Source organism: Pseudophryne corroboree, unplaced genomic scaffold (assembly GCF_028390025.1).
Source record: "Pseudophryne corroboree isolate aPseCor3 unplaced genomic scaffold, aPseCor3.hap2 scaffold_1950, whole genome shotgun sequence".
Classification (NCBI taxonomy): domain Eukaryota; kingdom Metazoa; phylum Chordata; class Amphibia; order Anura; family Myobatrachidae; genus Pseudophryne; species Pseudophryne corroboree.
Genome location: NW_026968591.1, coordinates 66035 through 83481, shown reverse-complemented (window position 1 = coordinate 83481; position 17447 = coordinate 66035). Strand labels below are relative to the sequence as shown.

The 17447-nt window shown below is 46.3% G+C and overlaps 9 non-coding genes across 9 annotated transcripts; all 9 read right to left on the bottom strand.

Moving 5' to 3' along the window:
- Positions 1–6743: 6743 nt before the first annotated feature.
- On the bottom strand, positions 6744–6907 carry LOC135005072 (U1 spliceosomal RNA). The gene has a single exon (XR_010205759.1). It is a non-coding gene; the product is annotated as a U1 spliceosomal RNA (small nuclear RNA).
- Positions 6908–7562: 655 nt separating this feature from the next.
- LOC135005075 (U1 spliceosomal RNA) lies at positions 7563–7725 on the bottom strand. Its single transcript, XR_010205761.1, has one exon. It is a non-coding gene; the product is annotated as a U1 spliceosomal RNA (small nuclear RNA).
- Positions 7726–7877: 152 nt separating this feature from the next.
- On the bottom strand, positions 7878–8041 carry LOC135005081 (U1 spliceosomal RNA). Its single transcript, XR_010205767.1, has one exon. It is a non-coding gene; the product is annotated as a U1 spliceosomal RNA (small nuclear RNA).
- Positions 8042–8715: 674 nt separating this feature from the next.
- Positions 8716–8878, bottom strand: LOC135005077 (U1 spliceosomal RNA). The gene has a single exon (XR_010205763.1). It is a non-coding gene; the product is annotated as a U1 spliceosomal RNA (small nuclear RNA).
- Positions 8879–9030: 152 nt separating this feature from the next.
- LOC135005080 (U1 spliceosomal RNA) lies at positions 9031–9194 on the bottom strand. Its single transcript, XR_010205766.1, has one exon. It is a non-coding gene; the product is annotated as a U1 spliceosomal RNA (small nuclear RNA).
- Positions 9195–9853: 659 nt separating this feature from the next.
- Positions 9854–10016, bottom strand: LOC135005074 (U1 spliceosomal RNA). The gene has a single exon (XR_010205760.1). It is a non-coding gene; the product is annotated as a U1 spliceosomal RNA (small nuclear RNA).
- Positions 10017–10168: 152 nt separating this feature from the next.
- Positions 10169–10332, bottom strand: LOC135005078 (U1 spliceosomal RNA). The gene has a single exon (XR_010205764.1). It is a non-coding gene; the product is annotated as a U1 spliceosomal RNA (small nuclear RNA).
- Positions 10333–11003: 671 nt separating this feature from the next.
- Positions 11004–11166, bottom strand: LOC135005076 (U1 spliceosomal RNA). Its single transcript, XR_010205762.1, has one exon. It is a non-coding gene; the product is annotated as a U1 spliceosomal RNA (small nuclear RNA).
- A 152-nt stretch (positions 11167–11318) lies between these two features.
- Positions 11319–11482, bottom strand: LOC135005079 (U1 spliceosomal RNA). Its single transcript, XR_010205765.1, has one exon. It is a non-coding gene; the product is annotated as a U1 spliceosomal RNA (small nuclear RNA).
- Positions 11483–17447: the final 5965 nt, after the last annotated feature.

The following is a 17447-nucleotide window of genomic DNA, read 5'->3' as shown; positions in this document are numbered from 1 at the left end:
GGTCCGTCATTATATTATATACCTACAGTAGTAATATATTTATTATATTATCTATACTAGCAGATGCAGTACGGTAGTCCACGGCTGTACCTACCTCTGTGTCGTCAGTGCTCGTCCATAATTGTATACCTACCTGTGGTGGGGTTTTTTTTTCTATCTTCTTCATACTAGTAGTTTAGGAGTCTGCTGACAGTGTCCACCAGGTCCGTCATTATATTATATACCTACAGTAGTAATATATTTAGTATATTATCTATACTAGCAGACGCAGTACGGTAGCCCACGGCTGTACCTACCTCTGTGTCGTCACTCGTCCATAATTGTATACCTAACTGTGGTGGTTTTTTTTTTCTATCTTCTTCATACTAGTAGTTTAGCAGTCTGCTGACAGTGTCCACCAGGTCCGTCATTATATTATATATACCTACAGTAGTTATATATATTTTTTTTTATATCATTAATTATCATCTCTATACTAGCAGACGCAGTACGGTAGGCCACGGCTGTGGCTATCTCTGTGTCGTCAGTGCTCGTCCATAATTGTATACCTACCTACCTGTGGTGGAAGTTTTTTTCTATCTTCTTCATACTAGTAGTTTAGCAGTCTGCTGACAGTGTCCACCAGGTCCGTCATTATATTATATATACCTACAGTAGTTATATATATATTTTTTTTTATATCATTAATTATCATCTCTATACTAGCAGACGCAGTACGGTAGTCCACGGCTGTAGCTACCTCTGTGTCGTCAGTCACTCGTCATCCATAAGTATACTAGTATCCATCCATCTCCATTGTTTACCTGAGGTGCCTTTTAGTTGTGCCTATTAAAATATGGAGAACAAAAATGTTGAGGTTCCAAAAATAGGGAAAGATCAAGATCCACTTCCACCTCGTGCTGAAGCTGCTGCCACTAGTCATGGCCGAGACGATGAAATTCCATCAACGTCGTCTGCCAAGGCCGATGCCCAATGTCATAGTACAGAGCATGTAAAATCCAAAACACAAAAGATCAGTAAAAAAATGACTCAAAAATCTAAATAAAAATCGTCGGAGGAGAAGCGTAAACTTGCCAATATGCCATTTACCACACGGAGTGGCAAGGAACGGCTGAGGCCCTGGCCTATGTTCATGGCTAGTGGTTCAGCTTCACATGAGGATGGAAGCACTCAGTCTCTCTCTAGAAAAATGAAAAGACTTAAGCTGGCAAAAGCACAGCAAAGAACTGTGCGTTCTTCAAAATCACAAATCCACAAGGAGAGTCCAATTGTGTCGGTTGCGATGCCTGACCTTCCCAACACTGGACGTGAAGAGCATGCACCTTCCACCATTTGCACGCCCCCTGCAAGTGCTGGAAGGAGCACCCGCAGTCCAGTTCCTGATAGTCAGATTGAAGATGTCAGTGTTGAAGTACACCAGGATGAGGAGAATATGGGTGTTGCTGGCGCTGGGGAGGAAATTGACAAGGAGGATTCTGATGGTGAGGTGGTTTGTTTAAGTCAGGCACCCGGCGAGACACCTGTTGTCCGTGGGAGGAATATGGCCATTGACATGCCTGGTGAAAATACCAAAAAAATCAGCTCTTCGGTGTGGAAGTATTTCAACAGAAATGCGGACAACAGGTGTCAAGCCGTGTGTTGCCTTTGTCAAGCTGTAATAAGTAGGGGTAAGGACGTTAACCACCTCGGAACATCCTCCCTTATACGTCACCTGCAGCGCATTCATCATAAGTCAGTGACAAGTTCAAAAACTTTGGGCGACAGCGGAAGCAGTCCACTGACCAGTAAATCCCTTCCTCTTGTAACCAAGCTCACGCAAACCACCCCACCAACTCCCTCAGTGTCAATTTCCTCCTTCCCCAGGAATGCCAATAGTCCTGCAGGCCATGTCACTGGCAATTCTGACGAGTTCTCTCCTGCCTGGGATTCCTCCGATGCATCCTTGAGTGTAACGCCTACTGCTGCTGGCGCTGCTGTTGTTGCTGCTGGGAGTCGATGGTCATCCCAGAGGGGAAGTCGTAAGACCACTTTTACTACTTCCAACAAGCAATTGACTGTCCAACAGTCCTTTGCGAGGAAGATGAAATATCACAGCAGTCATCCTGCTGCAAAGCGGATAACTGAGGCCTTGGCATCCTGGGCAGTGAGAAACGTGGTTCCGGTATCCATCATTACTTCAGAGCCAACTATAGACTTGATTGAGGTACTGTGTCCCCGGTACCAAATACTATCTAGGTTCCATTTCTCTAGGCAGGCGATACCGAAAATGTACACAGACCTCAGAAAAAGACTCACCAGTGTCCTAAAAAATGCAGTTGTACCCAATGTCCACTTAACCACGGACATGTGGACAAGTGGAGCAGGGCAGACTCAGGACTATATGACTGTGACAGCCCACTGGGTAGATGTATTGACTCCCGCCGCAAGAACAGCAGCGGCGGCACCAGTAGCAGCATCTCGCAAACGCCAACTCTTTCCTAGGCAGGCTACGCTTTGTATCACCGCTTTCCAGAATACGCACACAGATGAAAACCTCTTACGGCAACTGAGGAAGATCATCACAGAATGGCTTACCCCAATTGGACTCTCCTGTGGATTTGTGGCATCGGACAACGCCAGCAATATTGTGCGTGCATTATATCTGGGCAAATTCCAGCACGTCCCATGTTTTGCACATACCTTGAATTTGGTGGTGCAGAATTATTTAAAAAACGACAGGGACGTGCAAGAGATGCTGTCGGTGGCCACAAGAATTGCGGGACACTTTCGGCGTACAGGCACCACGTACAGAAGACTGGAGCAACACCAAAAACGCCTGAACCTGCCCTGCCATCATCTGAAGCAAGAAGTGGAAACGAGGTGGAATTCAACCCTCTATATGCTTCAGAGGATGGAGGAGCAGCAAAAGGCCATTCAAGCCTATACATCTGACCACGATATAGGAGGTGGAATGCACCTGTCTCAAGCGCAGTGGAGAATGATTTCAACGTTGTGCAAGGTTCTGCAACCTTTTGAACTTGCCACACGTGAAGTCAGTTCAGACACTGCCAGCCTGAGTCAGGTCATTCCCGTCATCAGGCTTTTGCAGAAGAAGCTGGAGACATTGAAGGAGGAGCTAAGACAGAGCGATTCCGCTAGGCATGTGGGACTTGTGGATGGAGCCCTTCATTCGCTTAACCAGGATTCACGGGTGGTCAATCTGTTGAAATCAGAGCACTACATTTTGGCCACCGTGCTCGATCCTAGATTTAAAACCTACGTTGTATCTCTCTTTCCGGCAGACACAAGTCTGCAGGGGTTCAAAGACCTGCTGGTGAGAAAATTATCAAGTCAAGCGGAACTTGATCGGTCAACAGCTCCTCCTTCACATTCTCCCGCAATTGGGGGTGCGAGGAAAAGGCTCAGAATTCCGAGCCCACCCGCTGGCGGTGATGCAGGGCAGTCTGGAGCGACTGCTGATGCTGACATCTGGTCCGGACTGAAGGACCTGCCAACGATTACGGACATGTCGTCTACTGTCACTGCATATGATTCTCTCACCATTGAAAGAATGGTGGAGGATTATATGAGTGACCGCATCCAAGTAGGCACGTCAGACAGTCCGTACGTATACTGGCAGGAAAAAGAGGCAATTTGGAGGCCCTTGCACAAACTGGCTTTATTCTACCTAAGTTGCCCTCCCACAAGTGTGTACTCCGAAAGAGTGTTTAGTGCCGCCGCTCACCTTGTCAGCAATCGGCGTACGAGGTTACTTCCAGAAAATGTGGAGAAGATGATGTTCATTAAAATGAATTATAATCAATTGCTCCGTGGAGACATTGACCAGCAGCAATTGCCTCCACAAAGTATACAGGGAGCTGAGATGGTGGATTCCAGTGGGGACGAATTGATAATCTGTGAGGAGGGGGATGTACACGGTGATGAATCGGAGGATGATGATGAGGTGGACATCTTGCCTCTATAGAGCCAGTTTGTGCAAGGAGAGATTTATTGCTTCTTTTTTGGTGGGGGTCCAAACCAACCCGTCATTTCAGTCACAGTCGTGTGGCAGACCCTGTCACTGAAATGATGGGTTGGTTAAAGTGTGCATGTCCTGTTTATACAACATAAGGGTGGGTGGGAGGGCCCAAGGCAATTCCACCTTGCACCTCTTTTTTCTTTTATTTTTCTTTGCGTCATGTGCTGTTTGGGGAGTGTTTTTTGGAAGGGCCATCCTGCGTGACACTGCAGTGCCACTCCTAGATGGGCCAGGTGTTTGTGTCGGCCACTTGGGTCGCTGAGCTTAGTCACACAGCTACCTCATTGCGCCTCTTTTTTTCTTTGCGTCATGTGCTGTTTGGGGAGTGTTTTTTGGAAGGGCCATCCTGCGTGACACTGCAGTGACACTCCTAGATGGGCCAGGTGTTTGTGTCGTCCACTTGGGTCGCTGAGCTTAGTCACACAGCTACCTCATTGCGCCACTTTTTTTCTTTGCGTCATGTGCTGTTTGGGGAGTGTTTTTTGGAAGGGCCATCCTGCGTGACACTGCAGTGCCACTCCTAGATGGGCCAGGTGTTTGTGTCGGCCACTTGGGTCGCTGAGCTTAGTCACACAGCTACCTCATTGCGCCTCTTTTTTTCTTTGCGTCATGTGCTGTTTGGGGAGTGTTTTTGGAAGGGCCATCCTGCGTGACACTGCAGTGCCACTCCTAGATGGGCCAGGTGTTTGTGTCGGCCACTTGGGTCGCTGAGCTTAGTCACACAGCTACCTCATTGCGCCTCTTTTTTTCTTTGCGTCATGTGCTGTTTGGGGAGTGTTTTTTGGAAGGGCCATCCTGCGTGACACTGCAGTGCCACTCCTAGATGGGCCAGGTGTTTGTGTCGGCCACTTGGGTCGCTGAGCTTAGTCACACAGCTACCTCATTGCGCCTCTTTTTTTTTTGCGTCATGTGCTGTTTGGGGAGTGTTTTTTGGAAGGGCCATCATGCGTGACACTGCAGTGCCACTCCTAGATGGGCCAGGTGTTTGTGTCGGCCACTTGGGTCACTGAGCTTAGTCATCCAGCGACCTCGGTGCAAATTTTAGGACTAAAAATAATATTGTGAGGTGTGAGGTGTTAAGAATAGACTGAAAATTAGTGGAAATTATGGTTATTGAGGTTAATAATACTTTGGGATCAAAATGACTCCCAAATTCTATGATTTAAGCTGTTTTTTAGGGTTTTTTGAAAAAAACACCCGAATCCAAAACACACCCGAATCCGACAAAAAAAATTCGGTGAGGTTTAGCCAAAACGCGTTCAAACCCAAAACACGGCCGCGGAACCGAACCCAAAACCAAAACACAAAACCCGAAAAATTTCCGGTGCACATCTCTAGTGGCCATGCCATGTCACTGTGCAGGAGCCAGCACCGCTCACACACTAGTCCCCGGTGCAGCCCCCAACCCCCGGGACACCCGGAGCAACAAAATGTAGATTCAGGCCACCAGGCCACGCCCCTACCTATGAAACCATGCCTCCTTTTTACCATTGCGCTGCTTATCTGCGCGCACTGCATTACAATCTCCCTCGCCACCTCTCTGGGTGTCACCAGTGATAGTGACACCTCTGCCATGCTTGTAGCAGCTGGTCCTAAGATCTACGCCTCAAGCTCTGAGTGTTTGCCCTTGTGACTTGTTGATCATCATAGCAAAGCAGATGCTTACAGAAAACTGCAGGGGCTTAGATTGAAAATAAAAAAAATTGATGGGTATAAGGTAGAGAGGAGCGGGTTCGGTTCTCCGAGAACCGAATTCCCCACGAACCCCACGAACTCCTCCTCCGAGGCAGGCTCGGTTGTTCCCGCCTGACTCGGAAAACCTGAACAAGGGAAAATGTCATCATCCCGCTGTCGGATTCTCGCGAGATTCGGATTCCATATAAAGAGCTGCGCGTTGCCGCCATTTTTACTCGTGCATTGAAGAGAGAGCGGAGAGGACGTGGCTATGTTCTCTCAGTGGAAATCTCAATATCAGTGCTCAGTATCAGTGGATACTTATTGCTGCTCAGTAATACTAGTAGTGTGTCTCTCCTGCTCAGTGTCAGTTCTCAGTAGTATCCTCATCAGTGCTCAGTATCACTGCTCATTGTCTTGTGCTGCATTGTTGTGCTCAGCATACTACAGTACATTACTAATAGTCCAGTGCTGCATCTTGCTGCTCAGTGTCAGTTCTAGTATCCTCATCAGTGCTCACTATCACTGCTCATTGCATTGTGGTGTTCTGTATACTACAGTAACATAGTAATATAGTAACATATAGTAACATAGTTTTTGAGGTTGAATAGAGGCAAATTGCCCATCGTGTTCAACCTGTTTTAAGTTGTGATGATTCTACATACTTGCTGAATAATGTTTTATGACTAGTTAGCTACTACAACTCATGTTACCCCCGGATTAACCATGTTGATATTTTAAGTATTATAACCTTGGATAGCTTTTTCATTCAGAAATGTATCCATTCCTTTTTTAAATCCAATTACAGAGTCCGCCATTACCACCTTCCCTGGCAGGGAATTCCACATCCTGATTGCCCTAACAGTGAAGATCATAGTATCTCACCTGGCAGGTAAGTAGGAGTTGGGCCAGAGCTGTGGAGGATTGCTGCTCGGGCACCCCCTGTCAAATGAAGGAGATCCAACTGAGGCAGCACAAGGGAACTCTCGAAAGAAGAACAAGGCTAGAGGAAGATCTGAGACAAAGAAATCTGACTTTTACCAGAGCTGACCAGAGGAAAGCACAAACACAGTCCCCCACTACCACAAATAATGCAGTCGAGTTTCCCACATTTGGGGAAATCACAGGGGTCAGCATACCCAGAATGCAATGAATGAACCTCACCCTGGGAGAACAATCTTCATGACCATGGTATCGCCTATGCAAAATAAGTATGATTTGGGATAGGGCTGGGGAGGGCCGCTGCTCAGGCACATCTCTGTCAAGTAAAGGAGATTCAAATGAGGCAGCACAAGGGAACTCTCATCTGGGGACAACAACTGCAGGGAGAACACATATTTTCAGATGAACATGGGAGGGCAGAAGGCTGCCTAATACTGAAGCACCCCCAAACAACAAACCAAATGCAACAACTAGTACAAGCATTCCTGGGGGAAGTTCTGCAGAAGACGGATTTGCATACGGTGATGTCATCCAAGCAGTGGGCCAAAGTTGGCTGGATCCCTCATCTGCATATGAAAAGAGAAAAGGGGTATGCAGGGCATGGCGGCCTTTTGCGGCGCTTGGATGACCCTTAGTTCGCATTAAACACCCCCACCCTCCTTCGGTGTGGGGCTCATGTTGACAATGCCCCAGCCCCTGAAGCATTCAAGCTGATTTCTTACAGCAGCTTGGCACTGTAACAGCTCCAGAGCTGCTCTGTAAGGCAAGTAAAAGGGTGTGTAGTTTGCATTGTGCATTGGAAGGCACAAAGTAAGCAGACAGGAGGAGAAGTCAGGATAGTGCACAAGGGTATAAAAGGGAGGGGCTCAAGAAAAAAGAAGTGGAAACAGACAGCAAACTAGGCTGGAGAGAGACCTGAGACAAAGAGATCTGAATTATACGAGAGCCGACCAGGGGAAACACAAATTATGCAGTCAAGTTTCCCACATTTGGGGAAATCGCAGGGGCAGCACACCCAGAGTGCAATGGGTGAGCCTTGCCCTGGAAGAAGCACCTTCATGATCATAGTATCTCACCTGGCAGGTAAGTAGGAGTTGGGCTTGAGCTGGGGAGGGTCGCTGCTCGGGCACCCCCCTGTCAAGTGAAGGAGATCCAACTGAGGCAGCACAAGGGAACTCTCGAAAGAAGAACAAGGCTAGAGGAAGATCTGAAACAAAGAAATCTGACTTTTACCAGAGCTGACCAGAGGAAAACACAAACACAGTCCCCCACTACCACAAATAATGCAGTCGAGTTACCCACATTTGGGGAAATCACAGGGGTCAGCATACCCAGAATGCAATGAATGAACCTCACCCTGGGAGAATAATCTTCATGACCATGGTATCTCATATGCAAAATAAGTATGATTTGGGATAGGGCTGGGGAGGGCCGCTGCTCAGGCACATCTCTGTCAAGTAAAGGAGATTCAACTGAGGCAGCACAAGGGAACTCTCATCTGGGGACAACAACTGCAGGGAGAACACATATTTTCAGATGAACATGGGAGGGCAGAAGGCTGCCTAATACTGAAGCACCCCCAAACAACAAACCAAATGCAACAACTAGTGCAAGCATTCCTGGGGGAAGGCCTGCCGCAGATGGATTTGCATATGGTCATGTCATCCAAGCAGTGGGTCAAAGTTGGCTTCAACCCTCGTCTGCATATGAAAAGAGAAAAGGGGCGTGCAGGGCATGGCGGCCTTTTGCGGTGCTTGGATGACACTTAGTTTGCATGAAACACCCCCACCCTCCTTCGGTGTGGGTCTCATGTTGGCCATGCCCCAGCCCCTGAAGCATTCAAGCTGATTTCTTGCAGCAGCTTGGCACTGTAACAGCTCCAGAGCTGCTCTGTAAGGCAAGTAAAAGGGTGTGGGCCCTGCAGCACTACCTGTAGTTTGCATTGTGCATTGGAAGGCACAAAGTAAGCAGACAGGAGGAGAAGTCAGGATAGTGCACAAGGGTATAAAAGGGAGGGGCTCAAGAAAAAAGAAGTGGAAACAGACAGCAAACTAGGCTGTAGAGAGACCTGAGACAAAGAGATCTGAATTATACGAGAGCCGACCAGGGGAAACACAAATTCTGCAGTCAAGTTTCCCACATTTGGGGAAATCGCAGGGGCAGCACACCCAGAGTGCAATGGGTGAGCCTTGCCCTGGGAGAAGCACCTTCATGATCATAGTATCTCACCTGGCAGGTAAGTAGGAGTTGGGCTAGAGCTGGGGAGGGTCGCTGCTCGGGCACCCCCCTGTCAAGTGAAGGAGATCCAACTGAGGCAGCACAAGGGAACTCTCGAAAGAAGAACAAGGCTAGAGGAAGATCTGAGACAAAGAAATCTGACTTTTACCAGAGCTGACCAGAGGAAAACACAAACACAGTCCCCCACTACAACAAATAATGCAGTCGAGTTTCCCACATTTGGGGAAATCACAGGGGTCAGCATACCCAGAATGCAATGAATGAACCTCACCCTGGGAGAACAATCTTCATGACCATGGTATCTCCTATGCAAAATAAGTATGATTTGGTATAGGGCTGGGGAGGGCCGCTGCTCAGGCACATCTCTGTCAAGTAAAGGAGATTCAACTGAGGCAGCACAAGGGAACTCTCATCTGGGGACAACAACTGCAGGGAGAACACATATTTTCAGATGAACATGGGAGGGCAGAAGGCTGCCTAATACTGAAGCACCCCCAAACAACAAACCAAATGCAACAACTAGTGCAAGCATTCCTGGGGGAAGGCCTGCAGCAGATGGATTTGCATATGGTGATGTCATCCAAGCAGTGGGTCAAAGTTGGCTTCAACCCTCGTCTGCATATGAAAAGAGAAAAGGGGCGTGCAGGGCATGGCGGCCTTTTGCGGCGCTTGGATGACCCCTAGTTCGCATTAAACACCTCCACCCTCCTTCGGTGTGGGGCTCATGTTGGCTATGCCACAGCCCCTGAAGCATACAAGCTGATTTCTTGCAGCAGCTGGGCACTGTAACAGCTCCAGAGCTGCTCTGTACGGCAAGTAAAAGGGTGTGGGCCCTGCAGCACTACCTGTAGTTTGGAAGGCACAAAGTAAGCAGACGGGAGAAGTCAGGATAGTGCGCAAGGGCATAGAAGGGAGCAGCTCAAGAAAAGAGAAGTGGAAACAGACAGCAAACTAGGCTGGAGAGAGACCTGAGACAAAGAGATCTGAATTATACGAGAGCCGACCAGGGGAAACACAAATTATGCAGTCAAGTTTCCCACATTTGGGGAAATCGCAGGAGCAGCACACCCAGAGTGCAATGGGTGAGCCTTGCCCTGGGAGAAGCACCTTCATGATCATAGTATCTCACCTGGCAGGTAAGTAGGATTTGGGCTAGAGCTGGGGAGGGTCGCTGCTCGGGTACCCCCCTGTCAAGTGAAGGAGATCCAACTGAGGCAGCACAAGGGAACTCTCGAAAGAAGAACAAGGCTAGAGGAAGATCTGAGACAAAGAAATCTGACTTTTACCAGAGCTGACCAGAGGAAAGCACAAACACAGTCCCCCACTACCACAAATAATGCAGTCGAGTTTCCCACATTTGGGGAAATCACAGGGGTCAGCATACCCAGAATGCAATGAATGAACCTCACCCTGGGAAAACAATCTTCATGACCATGGTATCGCCTATGCAAAATAAGTATGATTTGGGATAGGGCTGGGGAGGGCCGCTGCTCAGGCACATCTCTGTCAAGTAAAGGAGATTCAACTGAGGCAGCACAAGGGAACTCTCATCTGGGGACAACAACTGCAGGGAGAACACATATTTTCAGATGAACATGGGAGGGCAGAAGGCTGCCTAATACTGAAGCACCCCCAAACAACAAACCAAATGCAACAACTAGTGCAAGCATTCCTGGGGGAAGGCCTGCAGCAGATGGATTTGCATATGGTGATGTCATCCAAGCAGTGGGTCAAAGTTGGCTTCAACCCTCGTCTGCATGTGAAAAGAGAAAAGGGGCGTGCAGGGCATGGCGGCCTTTTGCGGCGCTTGGATGACCCCTAGTTCGCATTAAACACCTCCACCCTCCTTCGGTGTGGGGCTCATGTTGGCTATGCCTCAGCCCCTGAAGCATTCAAGCTGATTTCTTGCAGTAGCTGGGCTCTGTAACAGCTCCAGAGCTGCTCTGTACGGCAAGTAAAAGGGTGTGGGCCCTGCAGCACTACCTGTAGTTTGCATTGTGCATTGGAAGGCACAAAGTAAGCAGACGGGAGAAGTAAGGATAGTGCGCAAGGGCATAGAAGGGAGCGGCTCAAGAAAAGAGAAGTGGAAACAGACAGCAAACTAGGCTGGAGAGAGACCTGAGACAAAGAGATCTGAATTACATGAGAGCCGACCAGGGAACACTCAAATTATGCAGTCAAGTTTCCCACATTTGGGGAAATCGCAGGGGCAGCACACCCAGAGTGCAATGGGTGAGCCTTGCCCTGGGAGAAGCACCTTCATGATCATAGTATCTCACCTGGCAGGTAAGTAGGAGTTGGGCTAGAGCTGGGGAGGGTCGCTGCTCGGGCACCCCCCTGTCAAGTGAAGGAGATCCAACTGAGGCAGCACAAGGGAACTCTCGAAAGAAGAACAAGGCTAGAGGAAGATCTGAGACAAAGAAATCTGACTTTTACCAGAGCTGACCAGAGGAAAACACAAACACAGTCCCCCACTACAACAAATAATGCAGTCGAGTTTCCCACATTTGGGGAAATCACAGGGGTCAGCATACCCAGAATGCAATGAATGAACCTCACCCTGGGAGAACAATCTTCATGACCATGGTATCTCCTATGCAAAATAAGTATGATTTGGGATAGGGCTGGGGAGGGCCGCTGCTCAGGCACATCTCTGTCAAGTAAAGGAGATTCAACTGAGGCAGCACAAGGGAACTCTCATCTGGGGACAACAACTGCAGGGAGAACACATATTTTCAGATGAACATGGGAGGGCAGAAGGCTGCCTAATACTGAAGCACCCCCAAACAACAAACCAAATGCAACAACTAGTGCAAGCATTCCTGGGGGAAGGCCTGCAGCAGATGGATTTGCATATGGTGATGTCATCCAAGCAGTGGGTCAAAGTTGGCTTCAACCCTCGTCTGCATATGAAAAGAGAAAAGGGGCGTGCAGGGCATGGCGGCCTTTTGCGGCGCTTGGATGACCCCTAGTTCGCATTAAACACCTCCACCCTCCTTCGGTGTGGGGCTCATGTTGGCTATGCCCCAGCCCCTGAAGCATTCAAGCTGATTTCTTGCAGCATCTGGGCACTGTAACAGCTCCAGAGCTGCTCTGTAAGGCAAGTAAAAGGGTGTGGGCCCTGCAGCACTACCTGTAGTTCGCATTGTGCTTTGGAAGGCACAAAGTAAGCAGAGAGGAGGAGAAGTCAGGATAGTGCGCAAGGGCATAGAAGAGAGCGGCTTTAAAGAGCTGCGCATTGGAAAATTCAGGGCTATGTCGTGTAGATGATGGCCTAACAGGAGGCTTTAAAATATTCTTTCTAGTGTCCTTCGTTTGGGAGAAAAATGCAATGGTATAAGACAGCTTTTCCTTGCCAATATCTCTCTTTTGCAAAGAGCTGCGCATTGGAAAATTCAGGGCTATGTCGTGTAGATGATGGCCTAACAGGAGGCTTTAAAATTTTCTTTCTAGTGACCTTCGTTTGGGAGAAAAATGCAAAGGTACAAGACAGCTTTTCCTTGCCAATATCTCTCTTTTGCAAAGAGCTGCGCATTGGAAAATTCAGGGCTATGTCGTGTAGATGATGGCCTAACAGGAGGCTTTAAAATTGTATTTCTAGTGACCTTCGTTTGGGAGAAAAATGCAAAGGTACAAGACAGCTTTTCCTTGCCAATATCTCTCTTTTGCAAAGAGCTGCGCATTGGAAAATTCAGGGCTATGTCGTGTAGATGATGGCCTAACAGGAGGCTTTAAAATTTTCTTTCTAGTGCCCTTCGTTTGGGAGAAAAATGCAATGGTACAAGACAGCTTTTCCTTGCCAATATCTCTCTTTTGCAAAGAGCTGCGCATTGGAAAATTCAGGGCTATGTCGTGTAGATGATGGCCTAACAGGAGGCTTTAAAATTTTCTTTCTAGTGACCTTCGTTTGGGAGAAAAATGCAAAGGTACAAGACAGCTTTTCCTTGCCAATATCTCTCTTTTGCAAAGAGCTGCGCATTGGAAAATTCAGGGCTATGTCGTGTAGATGATGGCCTAACAGGAGGCTTTAAAATTTTCTTTCTAGTGCCCTTCGTTTGGGAGAAAAATGCAATGGTACAAGACAGCTTTTCCTTGCCAATATATCTCTTTTGCAAAGAGCTGCGCATTGGAAAATTCAGGGCTATGTCGTGTAGATGATGGCCTAACAGGAGGCTTTAAAATGTTCTTTCTAGTGACCTTCGTTTGGGAGAAAAATGCAAAGGTACAAGACAGCTTTTCCTTGCCAATATCTCTCTTTTGCAAAGAGCTGCGCATTGGAAAATTCAGGGCTATGTCGTGTAGATGATGGCCTAACAGGAGGCTTTAAAATTTTCTTTCTAGTGCCCTTCGTTTGGGAGAAAAATGCAATGGTACAAGACAGCTTTTCCTTGCCAATATCTCTCTTTTGCAAAGAGCTGCGCATTGGAAAATTCAGGGCTATGTCGTGTAGATGATGGCCTAACAGGAGGCTTTAAAATTTTCTTTCTAGTGTCCTTCGTTTGGGAGAAAAATGCAAAGGTACAAGACAGCTTTTCCTTGCCAATATCTCTCTTTTGCAAAGAGCTACGCATTGGAAAATTCAGGGCTATGTCGTGTAGATGATGGCCTAACAGGAGGCTTTAAAATATTCTTTCTAGTGTCCTTCGTTTGGGAGAAAAATGCAATGGTACAAGACAGCTTTTCCTTGCCAATATCTCTCTTTTGCAAAGAGCTGCGCATTGGAAAATTCAGGGCTATGTCGTGTAGATGATGGCCTAACAGGAGGCTTTAAAATTTTCTTTCTAGTGACCTTCGTTTGGGAGAAAAATGCAAAGGTACAAGACAGCTTTTCCTTGCCAATATCTCTCTTTTGCAAAGAGCTGCGCATTGGAAAATTCAGGGCTATGTCGTGTAGATGATGGCCTAACAGGAGGCTTTAAAATTTTCTTTCTAGTGACCTTCGTTTGGGAGAAAAATGCAAAGGTACAAGACAGCTTTTCCTTGCCAATATCTCTCTTTTGCAAAGAGCTGCGCATTGGAAAATTCAGGGCTATGTCGTGTAGATGATGGCCTAACAGGAGGCTTTAAAATTTTCTTTCTAGTGCCCTTCGTTTGGGAGAAAAATGCAATGGTACAAGACAGCTTTTCCTTGCCAATATCTCTCTTTTGCAAAGAGCTGCGCATTGGAAAATTCAGGGCTATGTCGTGTAGATGATGGCCTAACAGGAGGCTTTAAAATTTTCTTTCTAGTGTCCTTCGTTTGGGAGAAAAATGCAAAGGTACAAGACAGTTTTTCCTTGCCAATATCTCTCTTTTGCAAAGAGCTACGCATTGGAAAATGCAGGGCTATGTCGTGTAGATGATGGCCTAACAGGAGGCTTTAAAATTTTCTTTCTAGTGACCTTCGTTTGGGAGAAAAATGCAAAGGTACAAGACAGCTTTTCCTTGCCAATATCTCTCTTTTGCAAAGAGCTGCGCATTGGAAAATTCAGGGCTATGTCGTGTAGATGATGGCCTAACAGGAGGCTTTAAAATTTTCTTTCTAGTGTCCTTCGTTTGGGAGAAAAATGCAAAGGTACAAGACAGCTTTTCCTTGCCAATATCTCTCTTTTGCAAAGAGCTACGCATTGGAAAATTCAGGGCTATGTCGTGTAGATGATGGCCTAACAGGAGGCTTTAAAATTTTCTTTCTAGTGACCTTCGTTTGGGAGAAAAATGCAAAGGTACAAGACAGCTTTTCCTTGCCAATATCTCTCTTTTGCAAAGAGCTGCGCATTGGAAAATTCAGGGCTATGTCGTGTAGATGATGGCCTAACAGGAGGCTTTAAAATTTTCTTTCTAGTGTCCTTCGTTTGGGAGAAAAATGCAATGGTACAAGACAGCTTTTCCTTGCCAATATCTCTCTTTTGCAAAGAGCTGCGCATTGGAAAATTCAGGGCTATGTCGTGTAGATGATGGCCTAACAGGAGGCTTTAAAATTTTCTTTCTAGTGTCCTTCGTTTGGGAGAAAAATGCAATGGTACAAGACAGCTTTTCCTTGCCAATATTTCTCTTTTGCAAAGAGCTGCGCATTGGAAAATTCAGGGCTATGTCGTGTAGATGATGGCCTAACAGGAGGCTTTAAAATTTTCTTTCTAGTGACCTTCGTTTGGGAGAAAAATGCAAAGGTACAAGACAGCTTTTCCTTGCCAATATCTCTCTTTTGCAAAGAGCTGCGCATTGGAAAATTCATGGCTATGTCGTGTAGATGATGGCCTAACAGGAGGCTTTAAAATTTTCTTTCTAGTGTCCTTCGTTTGGGAGAAAAATGCAAAGGTACAAGACAGCTTTTCCTTGCCAATATCTCTCTTTTGCAAAGAGCTACGCATTGGAAAATTCAGGGCTATGTCGTGTAGATGATGGCCTAACAGGAGGCTTTAAAATTTTCTTTCTAGTGACCTTCGTTTGGTAGAAAAATGCAAAGGTACAAGACAGCTTTTCCTTGCCAATATCTCTCTTTTGCAAAGAGCTGCGCATTGGAAAATTCAGGGCTATGTCGTGTAGATGATGGCCTAACAGGAGGCTTTAAAATATTCTTTCTAGTGTCCTTCGTTTGGGAGAAAAATGCAATGGTATAAGACAGCTTTTCCTTGCCAATATCTCTCTTTTGCAAAGAGCTGCGCATTGGAAAATTCAGGGCTATGTCGTGTAGATGATGGCCTAACAGGAGGCTTTAAAATTTTCTTTCTAGTGACCTTCGTTTGGGAGAAAAATGCAAAGGTACAAGACAGCTTTTCCTTGCCAATATCTCTCTTTTGCAAAGAGCTGCGCATTGGAAAATTCAGGGCTATGTCGTGTAGATGATGGCCTAACAGGAGGCTTTAAAATTGTATTTCTAGTGACCTTCGTTTGGGAGAAAAATGCAAAGGTACAAGACAGCTTTTCCTTGCCAATATCTCTCTTTTGCAAAGAGCTGCGCATTGGAAAATTCAGGGCTATGTCGTGTAGATGATGGCCTAACAGGAGGCTTTAAAATTTTCTTTCTAGTGCCCTTCGTTTGGGAGAAAAATGCAATGGTACAAGACAGCTTTTCCTTGCCAATATCTCTCTTTTGCAAAGAGCTGCGCATTGGAAAATTCAGGGCTATGTCGTGTAGATGATGGCCTAACAGGAGGCTTTAAAATTTTCTTTCTAGTGTCCTTCGTTTGGGAGAAAAATGCAAAGGTACAAGACAGCTTTTCCTTGCCAATATCTCTCTTTTGCAAAGAGCTACGCATTGGAAAATTCAGGGCTATGTCGTGTAGATGATGGCCTAACAGGAGGCTTTAAAATTTTCTTTCTAGTGACCTTCGTTTGGGAGAAAAATGCAAAGGTACAAGACAGCTTTTCCTTGCCAATATCTCTCTTTTGCAAAGAGCTGCGCATTGGAAAATTCAGGGCTATGTCGTGTAGATGATGGCCTAACAGGAGGCTTTAAAATTTTCTTTCTAGTGACCTTCGTTTGGGAGAAAAATGCAAAGGTACAAGACAGCTTTTCCTTGCCAATATCTCTCTTTTGCAAAGAGCTGCGCATTGGAAAATTCAGGGCTATGTCGTGTAGATGATGGCCTAACAGGAGGCTTTAAAATTTTCTTTCTAGTGCCCTTCGTTTGGGAGAAAAATGCAATGGTACAAGACAGCTTTTCCTTGCCAATATATCTCTTTTGCAAAGAGCTGCGCATTGGAAAATTCAGGGCTATGTCGTGTAGATGATGGCCTAACAGGAGGCTTTAAAATTTTCTTTCTAGTGACCTTCGTTTGGGAGAAAAATGCAAAGGTACAAGACAGCTTTTCCTTGCCAATATCTCTCTTTTGCAAAGAGCTGCGCATTGGAAAATTTAGGGCTATGTCGTGTAGATGATGGCCTAACAGGAGGCTTTAAAATTTTCTTTCTAGTGTCCTTCGTTTGGGAGAAAAATGCAATGGTACAAGACAGCTTTTCCTTGCCAATATTTCTCTTTTGCAAAGAGCTGCGCATTGGAAAATTCAGGGCTATGTCGTGTAGATGATGGCCTAACAGGAGGCTTTAAAATTTTCTTTCTAGTGACCTTCGTTTGGGAGAAAAATGCAAAGGTACAAGACAGCTTTTCCTTGCCAATATCTCTCTTTTGCAAAGAGCTGCGCATTGGAAAATTCAGGGCTATGTCGTGTAGATGATGGCCTAACAGGAGGCTTTAAAATGTTCTTTCTAGTGACCTTCGTTTGGGAGAAAAATGCAAAGGTACAAGACAGCTTTTCCTTGCCAATATCTCTCTTTTGCAAAGAGCTGCGCATTGGAAAATTCAGGGCTATGTCGTGTAGATGATGGCCTAACAGGAGGCTTTAAAATTTTCTTTCTAGTGCCCTTCGTTTGGGAGAAAAATGCAATGGTACAAGACAGCTTTTCCTTGCCAATATCTCTCTTTTGCAAAGAGCTGCGCATTGGAAAATTCAGGGCTATGTCGTGTAGATGATGGCCTAACAGGAGGCTTTAAAATTTTCTTTCTAGTGTCCTTCGTTTGGGAGAAAAATGCAAAGGTACAAGACAGCTTTTCCTTGCCAATATCTCTCTTTTGCAAAGAGCTACGCATTGGAAAAT